A 9373-nucleotide genomic window follows, 5' to 3' on the forward strand; every position below is an offset into this window, starting at 1 on the left:
TACGAATTACCCAGTGAGAAATAATCACATGATTGGTGGGTCAGATGATATTTCAACTTTGAATTTCTTTAGAAACCTGCATACTACTTTCTACAGTGAGAATACTAACCAAAAGTGTAGAAAATTTCCTTTTCTCCCCACTCACCAACATTATTACCTTTTGTTCAAAGGTAATAAAGGGCAGGTTTATACAATTTGCAGTAATCCAAACTGGCCTTAGACTTAAATCCAACCTCCTAAATGCTTGGAATTACAAGCCTTTACCACCACAACTGGTTCCATTGATTTTTTATGAGTTATAATAGTTATGAAGTAGTATCATAGTAATTTTGAATTATATTTATCGAATGACTTCTACTCAGAAAGCATTAAGCCAGCATAGAAGTTGTATTAAACACAACTTTGTAAACCCACAGGCGATTTTCAGCCTTTTGTCCATTTTTAATCCAGTTTCTTGTTAATCTCATCTTTAAGCTCTTTAAACCAGATCAATAATTAATTAAAGGTAGAAAAGAAAAAAATGTAGCAACTCCTAACATTTTTCAATTTTCAATAAGATGGTATTGCTTAAATCATTTTCTGTTTACACTTGTGACTATATATCTCAATTTATTTAGACCTTTTACAAGGCTGTAGTTCATTCATTTTACTTTGATTGTTTTTTCCACAGCCTGTTTATCTAATTTCCCTTGGTTTCTTTCAGTCCCAATGGTTCAAATTTCAAACTGAAGAATAAATGGAAGGAAGCAAACAAAAAATACAGTTCCTCTCATCAGATGATGCCTGTATAAGAATGAGGAAAGAGTTCATCCATCTAAGGACTTATGATAGGACAACAAAAAAAGAATTCATTCTTCTAGGTCTTCTTTATCTTTGCGATGTAACTTAATTGTTGTAAAACACAATATACTGCTCAGATACTTTTATGTTTTATCAGTTTTACACATTTTCATATCGATTTCATCTCAGTCTTCAACATAACTTCATCGTTCTGTCTCTGGTATTTTTACTCTAACAAGACATAAGATAACCAGTTTGATTTACAGCATGAGAAATTATCCCACTGGCTTGCTTGGAAGCAGAGCATGGTCAATAGATATTAGTTCTGGTTGCTCACTACATGTAATGTTTTCTGTACTACTTATCACATTTTATTTAGTATTTAAAAAAGACTGCTGGCTAAACTCAAAGCTCATCCATAGAAGTTTATATTAAGTATTTCACAAGTGTTATTTCCTTTAATTCTTAAGATAACATTTGCTATAATGCTAATGTTATTACCATTTTAGTGTTGGGAAAAATTGTAATTAAAGGCAGTAAGTGTATGGCCCAAAGACACACAGAGTGAGGAAGAAAATGAGTCAAAGTTTCCAAAAGTCTTTCAGCAATACACAAAAGGTAGATAAAATCTCTTCATTCTATGACACCCTCAATTCAATATTCATATTATCCAAGAAATAATAGCATACAATGTCTTGGTCACATTGGGTTATCATGCACAGAACTTATAAATTGAGGTACAAAGAGAGGCATATTTCTTCTGTCCCACAGTTCCGGTATCCTTTTTAAAAAGTACTAAAACATTTAAATATTAACACTTACTGTTTTTTAAGAATTCTAAAACGAAATAAATTCACATATAATCAATCCAAAATGTTTTAAAAGTAGGAGATGATAAAACCGGCCCCTGTGAAGTAAATTTTCTTCTACTTTATACGTTATTCTGAAAGCCTTTTGCTGGTTTATCATGCCTGTAATCCTAACTACTGGGGATATCTACTCAGGAGCCTGAGATCTGTGGATAACAGTTGGAAGCCTATCAGGGCGAAATAAATTCATGAGATTATTTTTCAAAACTTTTAATGAACTAGCAAAGGGCCAGGAATGGAGATGTAGCTCATTTAGTAGCTCACCAATAGAGCAAAAAGGCCTAGCAAGACTTTGAAGCCCTGATTTCAAACTCTGAGCATGCCAACACACATGCAAGTGCGTGGGCACACACACATTTATTCAAAATACCTTCATATTAGTGTTTTGCATTAATTTCTTAACGATATTATGAGTAAAATAAAGGAAATAAACTCTTCCATCTCAGAACATTTTTATATGTTTTCATTGCTGAAAGATTAAAAATTAAAAACCTCACTTTACCATTACCATTACTAACTTGCTAACTGCTGATTTTGCTTCTGTAAATATGCTTGCATTCAGACCCCCTTCCCTGGGAAATAAAACTGGGCAGAGTCTCGAGGCCCAGATATCCGGATATCGGCCGGCCCAGATGTCCGGATGTCATCCCACTCCAGGACAAGGTCAAAGGTTACAGATAGTACATGTTTTTCAGTTTTAGTTTATGTTTTTCAGTTCCAGTTCAGTGCAACAATCCCCGGGATGGACCTTGACAACGACCACCTGGCAAGACCACAAGCTAAGCCAAATGTCAACCAATCATAGGCCTGTAACCATGTAAACCCCCCCTTAGACCAACCATGAGACAATTGTTTTACAAAGAGTGTTTTATGCTAATTTGTGGTTTTTGCCTTTAAAAATGCCTGTAACTGCTGCTCAGGGTGCTCTGACTGCCCGGGGCAGAGAGTCCGTTTGCACAAATGCCAAATAAACTCCTCTTGCTTGTTGCATCTACTGGTTTGGAGTCTTGGTTTCTGGGGTGCCCTCCCGTTGAGAAAGTATCCCAGTGAGTCTGGGGTCTTTCAATTGCAAAATTACTGTACAGAAGGGTCACACTTACACAAGCAAGGCAATGAGTACATTTCCTAACAAGTATTGTTAACTCCTCCTTTATTATTCCCCTACTATCCCTTCCCTTCCACCTCCACAAGTCCACTCACCTCCTCCCTTCCCCCGCCTCAATTGTAAAGTTCATTTTACAACATAGTGTCTTGTGCATCTCATTGTTACAATGGGTGAACCTGTATTCCTATTTAAGCATTTTCTTTTTCTCCTTCCCATCCAAAAATTAGAAGAGACTATATACAAGATGTAGGTGCACCAACTTCAAATACAGTGAAAATAAGTGATTTAACATGGGGTCCGAACATATAAAGAAACAAAAAAAAACCCATACTGAACGTTATACGTATGTGAGAAACAATAGCAAGAAAGAAAAAACCACTTGTGTCACTAACTTCGGTTCATTTACCTTAACATAATCTTTTCTGGTCATATGCACATAGCTTTTGACCTTTTCTGCTTATCCCAGACATATATTAGTTATTGAAAATTAGGGAAACCATGGGACTTATGTTTGTTTGGACTTGGCTTATTACACTTCATAATCTATTTCCCAAGTCTTTCCACTTCCTAACAAATTAGGCAATGGAATGACAGGAATTTGCCTGTCATCCTTAAGCAGGGGCCATGTTAATCTTCTCTGTATCATTCCAAATTTAGTGTATATAATGCTTCCTCAATACTTCTCAGGGAGCAGAGGAGGGAAGGCCATCCCTCACCCTCCAGTACTGGAGATCTCCATCTTGGATACTGACAATGCTCGGTGGAGCTGCTAGCTCCAACTTAAGCCTTGGATGAAAACTAGAGTCATTTAGTAGGTCACAAGAACCTAAGCTGACCTGTCAGACTGAGCTCCACCCAGGGAAAAGTCACCCAGCTCAGGCGCTAGCCCCAGGAGTGGCTTTCTTCACTGGGTAATCAGAGCCAGAGGCTGCCCCTCCTTTAGCAGCCTTGACAATCAATTGAAATTCAGTAAACAGAAACCCTGAGAGTGACTACAGGCTGGGCTCTGTGAGTTTATCACAAACTAGCCCCTGGGAAAAGCTACTGTTTGCTGAAAGGCTTCAATACTACCCAGAACCTAGCCTCATCACAGGATCTCCAAACTTGAGGAAAAAGCCGTCTCCCTCTTTTGTGATACTCAAAGCAGATCTCCCTTCCATTGAACTAACCTGGGAGGAGGATCACAAAATCCTGGGTAAAGCAGAGCATCTTTCTGCCTGTTCAAACAAACTGACTTAAGAAACCAACCAAGCCACAGGAAAATCAAACACCACAAAAAGACCAGAGACTCCAACCTGAGGCTGATTATGGACACAAGGGAGATACATGATTTTTCCTACCCCTCACAAAAATTTTGTTTTTCTTTTTTTCTTTTTTGGTACCATTTATAAAAAAATGTTTTTGGAAACTTTTTTTAAATTTTTACCTTTTTTGAAAAAAAATTTTCTAGTAACTTTTTTTTCTCTTAGAATTTTTATTTTAGGAGTATATGTGTGTGTGTGCATGTTTCTTTCTTTACTTTTCTTTTTCTTTTAAAAAATTCTTTTTGTTTAGCTCTACTGAACTTCTGATCTTTTCTTCTTTTTTCTTATCCTTTTCACCTTTTCTTCTCTTTTGTTCTTCTTTATGTGACTTAATTGTTGTTCTGAACATCCTCAGATAAACCCGTAGTCGATTAGTAGACCTTATCCCCCATTGTGTACACACTTAATCCACAAATTCATTACTCAATTCAAAACCTCTTAGACTTAAATTCCTTAATAGCACCACTACCTCTTTATACCTATATAATATTTTAGGTATTTTTATTTTTAAGTTTTTCACATCTCCTTTATATTCCTCCCCGTCTCTCATTATATTCACGTTCTTCTCTGAATAGTTTGTATTCCTTTCTGCATCATATTTTTAATTTTTACTTTTCTACATTTTGGTCACTTTTTTTCCCTTTCTCTTTCTTCTTTTTTTCTCTCTCTCTACTTTCATCCTATCCAACTTATTTCCTACTTTGAGATTAGGACTCAGTTAACTCTCCCTGTACCTTCCCACATCACTCTATTCCTATTGTTTACCCAAATCTCTCCCTAAACCTAATAATTTCTGGTTTACCAAATTCTTCTTTGTGGTTCGCGGCCGATTACTATATAGTTGTTTAATTTTGAATAGATGTATCTGTTGAACTAGATTGTATCTGCAGAATATTGACTGTGGAAATACAGACTTTGGGTGATGCTTTCCTTAAGAAAGTGTTCTAGCAAAAAACTGGTGTTATTTTCATCCCAAATGGGCAGAGTAAGTTGGAAAAACACAAGAAAAATTGCAAGTCCGGGTATCTTCACTCCCACTCATGATAATCAGGGGAAAGAACAGATAAAGGAAAAATCCACTGCTGGCAAACATGATAAATGAAAATATTGAAAACATACAAAGGACTCTGTATGAGCATGATAGGGAAAGAGAGAAGGCAAACAAAAGGTCAATGGAGGAAAAGGTTGAAAACCTACAAAGGACTATGTATTAGTGTGATAGGGAGAGAAAAGAGGCAATCCGAAGATTTATACAGGAATATCATGAGCGTGAGGAAGGTACTCAAAAAAATGATACAGGATTTGCGTGAGCAGATAGAGAATACTCAAAGAGAAAGGAAGGAAAGGTGTGACCAGGCTGAGAACACGCAAAGTGAACAACAGGATGGCATGAACATCAGGAAGCTAAGAAAAGAGTAATACAGGAATTGAGAGAGCAGGATGAGAATACACAAAGATCACTAAAGGCATTCATGGGAGCCATTAAAAAAGAGCTGAAGGAAGTCAGGGAGACCACAAAGGGAATGCTGAATGGAACCCAACAGAAGGAATGGAAGTCCAAGGAAACCATAAAAAATCAAATAAGTTATTTCAGGATAAACACTGGACACCCAATTAAGGAATTTAAGACGTTCATTCAAGATCTAAAACAAAGCTGCAACAAAGAATTTGAAGCCATCAAAACTGACTAATTAGAAGGAGAAGAAATTAAAATTAAATTAGAAAGTCTTGACAGCAGGTTAGACCATGCAGAAGATCGAATCTCGGGGATTGAAGACAGCCTAGATATTATAGAGAAAGAACATACATCCATCCAAGGCAAATCCAAGAAATATGATAGATCTATCCAACACTTGGAAGACGCCATCAGAAGGCCTAATCTGAGGATAATGGGTGTAGAGGAGCACCTAGAAACAGAAGTTAATGGTCTAGGAAATTTGTTTAACAGGATCCTAGCAGAGAACATCCCAAACATACAAAAAGATAGGCCTATTCAGATATAAGAAGCTTTTAGAACTCCAAATAGACCAGACCAGAATAGAACATCCCACAGTCACATTATAATACACAGGATCAACTCAGACAAAGGAAAAGATCCTTAAAGCTGTGAAGGAGAAAAGATTAATCGGCTATAAAGGGAAACCAATTAGAATCACCTCAGATTACTCAGCAGAGACAATCAAGGCAATAAGAGCCTGTAATGATGTATGCCATGCCCTCATATCAAACAATTACCAAGGAAGAATACTCTACCCAGCTAAACTCTCCTTCACAACTGAAGGCCAAATAAAAACCTTACATAGCAAAGAAAAATTGAAACAATACATCTCCACCAAACCAGTCTTACAAAAGATTCTTAAAGATGTCCTACACATAGAAAACCAACAAGACCATAATAAAGGCCAAGAAACTGCACCCAAACTGAGAATCCAAGAACCAAAGAAAGAACCCAGGTTTAGGGGCCCCCAGAAAGGTGGATAACAAGGCAGGAACTCCCAAATACCTCTCAGTCTTATCTCTCAATATTAACGGACTTAAGTCTCCATTTAAGCGACATAGACTGTCTAGTTGGATTAAAAAACAAGATCCTTCTGTCTAGTGCCTTCAGAAGTCACATCTAGCCCGTAAAAACAAACACATTTTCAATGTTAAAGGCTGGACCAAAATCTACCAAGCAAGCGGCCCCCATAAACAGTTGATAGTTACAATCCTAATATCAGATAAAATAACTTCAAATTAAAATTTGTGAGAAGAGATAAAGAAGGTCGCTACAAGCTATTTAAGAGATCCCTCCTTCAGGAGGATATTACAATTCTAAATATCTAATCACCAAACAATGGAGCACCCAAATTTATCCAATAAACACTACTTTCCCTCAAATCCCACATAGATCCAAAGACATTAATTGTTGAGGATTTTAATGGACCAATCTTCCCAATAGATAGGTCAACTCGGCAAAACCTCAACAGAGAAAACGCAGATCTAAACAACTGCACAGATCAACTAGTTGTTACATCCATCTACTGAATACTTCACACAGCAGCATCAGAATACATGTTTTTCTCAGCAGCGCAGTGAACATTTTCCAAAATAGACCACATTTTAGATCACAAAGCAAACTTGTACTAATTCAGAAATATTGAAGTTATATCATGCTTTCTCTCTGACCACAAGGGAATACAATTTGAACTCAACACCGAATGCCACCAAAGAAAGTCCTGTAACACACAAAAGCTGAAAAACACACTATTGAATGACGAGTGGGTCATGGAAGAGACTAGAAAGGAAATTCAAATTTTCATGATATTCAACAAAAATGAGCACACAAATTACCAGCTCCTCTGGGACACAGCAAAGGCAGTACTCAGAGGCAACTGTGTAGCTCTGAGTTCCTACATCAACAAATTGGAGTGATCTGAAACCAACAATTTAACGAGACATATGAACCTCCTTGAAAGAGAGCAGCAAGATAAACCCCAATCCAGTAGACGGAAAGAAATAATTAAAATTAAATCAGAATTAAATGAATTAGAATACAAAAAAGTATAGAAAGAATCAAGAAAACAAAGAGTTAGTTCTTCGAAAAAATTAACAACATTGACAAACCCTTAGCAAATCTTATCAGAAAAAGAAGAGAACACACCCAAATAAATAAACTCAGAGATGAGAGTGGAAACATCATCACAGAAACAACCAAGATTCAGAACATTATAAGGGAATACTTCTCAAAATTTTATCTAATAAGTTTGAGAACTTGGCAGAAATGGACATTTTCCTAGCAAATATTGACATGCTAATACTAAACGAAGATGAGTTAAACCATCTTAACAGGCCCATATCAAGCATTGAAATAGAAACAGCAATAGGAAACCTCCCATCTAAGAAAAGTCCAGGACCAGATGGTTCTACAAAGGAATTCTACACAGGCTTCAAAGCAGAGCTCACACCAATACACCTCCAACTCTTCAATGAAATTGAAAGAGAAAGTTCACTACCGAACACATTCTATGAAGCCATCATAACCCTCATCCCAAAATCAGGCATGGACTCATCAAAGAAAGAGTACTATAGACCCATTTCTTTGATGAACATTGATGCAAAACTTCTCAACAAAATTTTGGCCAATCAACTTCAACAATTCATCCAAAACATAATACACTATGATCAAACAAGATTCAATTCAGGGATGCAAACCTGGTTCAATATATGCAAATCAATTAATATTATTCATCACATCAACAGGGGCAAGGATAAGAACCACATGGTTATCTCAATAGATGCAGAAAAAGCATTCAACAAATCCAGCACCCCTTTATTTGGAAGGTTTTGGAAAACTTAAGAATCCATGGAACATTCCTCAATTCAATAAAAGGTGTACATGACAAACCTACAGCCAGCATTATACTTAATGGTGAAAAACTAAAGCCATTTCCTCTTAACTCAGGAACAAGACAAGGATGTCCACTCTCTCCACTTCTCTTCAATCTAGTTTTAGAATGCCTAGCTACAGCAATAAGACAAGATGCAAACATAAAGGGGATCCAAATAGGGAAAGAAGAGATAAAATTCTCCCTCTTTGCAGATGACATGATCTTGTACTTAAAGAATCCCATAGACTCCACTCCCAAAATACTCAAGCTGATTCAAAACTTTGGCAAAGTAGCAGGGTATAAAATTAACCCCCCAAAATCAATGGCTTTTCTGTTTTCCAACAATGATAAAAGTGTGGCTGAAATTAGGAAACTACTCCATTTGTAATCGCCCCACAAAAAATAAAATACCTAGGAATTAACTTAACCAAAGAAGTGAAGGACCTCTATGATGAAATCTTTAAAAACTTGAAAAAGAAGATCAAAACATAACTTAGAAATGGGAAAAACTTCCACGTTCCTGCATTGCAAAGATTAACATCGTAAAAATTGCAATACTTGCCAAGGCTATCTACAAATTCAATGTGATACATATCAAAATTCAAACCTCCTTTTTCAAGGGAATAGAAGAGGCAATCCAAAAATTCATATGGAACAATAAAAGACCCGGAATAGCAAAAACGCTCCTCAACGGAAAGAACACTGATGGAGGAATATCAATACCAAATTTCAAACTCTACTCTAAAGCCATAGTAATCAAAACAGTTTGTCACTGGCACAAGAAAAGACCTCAGGACCAATGGAATAGAATTGAAACCCAGAAATGAACCTACAGACCTATAGCCATCTAATCTTCGATAAGGTAACTAAAAAAATAGAATGGAAGAAAGACAGCCTCTTCAGTATATGGTGCTGGCAAAATTGGTTAACTACTTCTAGAAAACT

General features: G+C 36.5%; 1 non-coding gene across 1 annotated transcript; it reads right to left on the reverse strand.

Moving 5' to 3' along the window:
• Positions 1-3324: 3324 nt before the first annotated feature.
• LOC138815701 (U6 spliceosomal RNA) lies at positions 3325-3434 on the reverse strand. Its single transcript, XR_011368421.1, has one exon. It is a non-coding gene; the product is annotated as a U6 spliceosomal RNA (small nuclear RNA).
• Between the last annotated feature and the right edge of the window lie 5939 nt (positions 3435-9373).

This window comes from Dipodomys merriami, unplaced genomic scaffold (genome assembly GCF_024711535.1).
Source record: "Dipodomys merriami isolate MVZ:Mamm:240054 unplaced genomic scaffold, mDipMer1.0.p SCAF_66, whole genome shotgun sequence".
Classification (NCBI taxonomy): domain Eukaryota; kingdom Metazoa; phylum Chordata; class Mammalia; order Rodentia; family Heteromyidae; genus Dipodomys; species Dipodomys merriami.